Here is a 2941-nt window from a genome sequence, read left to right as displayed (position 1 = left end):
CGTGCAATCCAAGAATGTGTTGGATGATAAAACCAGCTACATATTATGCAGCGCAGTCATCGATAATATGGGAGTGAATATTGGTCGAAAGTTCAGAGAGATCGCCTACAGCGGGATAGTCGTCAGACTGACTGTGCACAGCATGCACGCTCCTCATTATCCACAAGCGACGCACTGGTGAGGGAGAATGGCGAGAGCTCCTGGAGGAGGTCACATTCATTATCCTCGACATTTCCGTATTCTGACAGCTTGAAGAGTTTTGTTATGTAGATGTGCTTCAGGCCACAGATAAATTGTGCTACATTGGGGTTGGTGTTACAATCTTGTTTTTGCCTAATGTGGCCAAATATGTTCTCCAGAGGATCCTGTTGAAATCTGCATGTTAGCAGGTATTCAAAATTGTAATTTTTGGAGAGGTCGTCCCACAGTTGACAAATAGCCTGAATTGTAATTTGCCAACCAACGATGGTTTGTGGTTGACGTCTGCCATCATACTTCCATGATGCAATCCAGGGAAGCTGGCCTCGAAGGAAGTCAATCAGCTCTGAATCCTTTTTCATGATTGCATGCTGGAGCTTTTGCAAAATTTTTCTTTTATTTGAGCTGTTCAACACATCGAAAATCCTGTCCATACGATCACAAAATTCAGCTGTAGTGATGGCCGAGGCAGGCACCACCTTCGCATACACCAATGCCGTGATAGCAATCGAAACTGATGCACTCAGGACCTGCGTGGCTCTGCTGACCTTCATATTAGAAAAAAGGTTTCTGATGAACGTGCCGTTCCTTCAACTTTGGAACCAATCGCAACCGCAACTTATGTAAGGATTGGTAAAGGCTTACAATGTGCGACCAGTCAACGGTGTCATCCCTAATGTATAACTTGTGTCCTTGGACATTATTGCCCGTTGTTTTAATTAAATGTGGAACAACAAAAAATTAAGTATACCCGCTGAGCACTAACTTCAAAAAAAAAGGTTTTGCTACAGTCACTCTTAGTTGGTTAGCGAGACTTACATTTTAAATGTCCTGGTCACAAATGACTGCTTTCACTGCAATGTTAATGCTTCTAAGCTCCACAATGAGTGACACCAGCAAGTTATGCATAACAGATGATGGTGTTGATGTGTGCCCTATAGTAAAAGCAACCAGCTGAACCCACTTTTTCGAAACACCAACAAGAAGAAACCATTGCTCGATCAGCAATGGTTGAAGTTCAATGAGTGCCATCATCTGTAAAACCCTGGACAATGTCCCGCGCAGCATCATAATACAAATTCTTTTTTGAGTGCTATTTTATCGAAAACTAAAGCACACACACGGTCCCGCTCATTGTAAGCTTGAGTATTTGTTGCAGTGGAAGAAATGATTCCTGGAATTGTGCCTGGAGTCATCTTACATTAGCTAGCCACCTCCTCAATGAACGCCGGGAGGGCAAAGAAAAATATGGAGCCAGAAATCGGTATTCTCGCGGACCACGGAAGTTTAAGTGAAGAGCGAATTTCTTGAACCACACCGCTTGCCCTTGCCTTTGGCCCTCAAGCGAACATGTGCAGAAACAAGTTTAAAAAGCTCCTCGGTGACGTGCAGTTGGATAATGCCAAGGGCCTTTGAAGTCGATGACGGTGCTTGGTGAGGCTGTCTCTGCAGTCTTTTGATAGTTTTTCGCTGTGCTGCTACTTTGGTTTGCCGACGTTCAATGGTTTGCTTGTACTTCTGTGATGGAGACCTTGTCTCTGGCACACAGGAAATCACTGCACTAAAGAAAACAAATGAATGTAAAAACGAAGAGCAACTAATCCCATACTAGCACTTTCCTCGCTCTTTTAGACCCAAGGTGCTCAACTTTCTGTGGTGAAAAGCCTTCGATTCCGCAACCTAAAAACAAACCAGTCGCAATGTTGACAATGGCACGAAATGAAACAATGGCAAAGAAAAATGAAAATCACTGAGAGCCCACCGTGACATTTTGTTGGTGCACACGTATTGTCCTTTTGAGAATAGGTTGCTCAGAATGTCCTTAACATAAAATAGCACATTAAAAACAGCTGCAATAAAAGCATAGTCACCATTGGCTGTAGGGCATTCAGGCGTGGAGCTGTTGGCGGACACGTCTTCAGTACAGTCTTGTGAAGCTTGTTCAGCGCCTCGGACACTGCTGTCGGAAGAATCTTGCGAGCAGCCTGCGGAAGTCTCTATATCGATACAGTCTGGTGTTGAAGTAAACGTAAAACTTACCGGTCACACAAGTTCCTCTTGTGAGAACTGAGCGACTGGTCAAGGTTTCCTCCAGCAAGACGAAGTCAGCAGGAACGTCTTCACCAGCTACAAGGGAGCTGCCACCTGCAGAGGTTTGGTCAACACTCAAATTAGCACGAAAAAAAGAAATCTCGACACCGAACGCACCCTGCTCATCGGGGCACCTCAATATCAGTAAGTGCATGCTTCGCTGAGAAATTACTAAAAAGATATGTGCACATCATAACCGTACCAGCAAACCCTTTTGAATCATTAAAGCTAGTAACACATATCTAACCCATATAACTCGGACTTACAAAGATACTTTAAGACCAGGTTTTAGGGTGTTCAGAAGTGTCCGGGCCGCTATCACCTGTAATGCAATGCTATCGCGGCCTGGGAACTTTAGAACACCTTTGTACGTACGCAGTATAAGCCGTACATTGGGAGGAAAAATGGGTGTTCGAAATTGCGCGGTAAAAATATATGCGAATGCATTTCTTGCGCCGAGAGTACACGGCGTAGTAATTTTAATGTCGTAAAGCTGGACACATCGACGCGTTCAAGTGTCTCCCTTTTGGGCGCCTCTTTCAACGAACGCTTCTTACGTGCGTTCGTAATCACCTGGGGGTGTTGCCACCGCCTTCAATGCAGCACAAACGCGTTTAGAACGCGCTGTTTTCAGGCTGTGCCAAGGCAGCAC

At 44.7% G+C, this 2941-nt stretch overlaps 1 long non-coding RNA gene across 1 annotated transcript; it reads right to left on the bottom strand.

Moving 5' to 3' along the window:
- Positions 1 to 1401: 1401 nt before the first annotated feature.
- Positions 1402 to 2434, bottom strand: LOC119385009 (uncharacterized). The gene is made up of 3 exons (XR_005182044.2): positions 2407 to 2434; positions 2070 to 2343; positions 1402 to 1754 (listed from the first exon to the last, which is right to left on the bottom strand). It is a non-coding gene; the product is annotated as an uncharacterized LOC119385009 (long non-coding RNA).
- Between the last annotated feature and the right edge of the window lie 507 nt (positions 2435 to 2941).

Source organism: Rhipicephalus sanguineus, chromosome 3 (genome assembly GCF_013339695.2).
Source record: "Rhipicephalus sanguineus isolate Rsan-2018 chromosome 3, BIME_Rsan_1.4, whole genome shotgun sequence".
Taxonomy (NCBI): Eukaryota; Metazoa; Arthropoda; class Arachnida; order Ixodida; family Ixodidae; genus Rhipicephalus; species Rhipicephalus sanguineus.
Note: the sequence above shows the minus strand (reverse complement) of the source record. Positions and strands in the feature narration are given on the sequence as shown.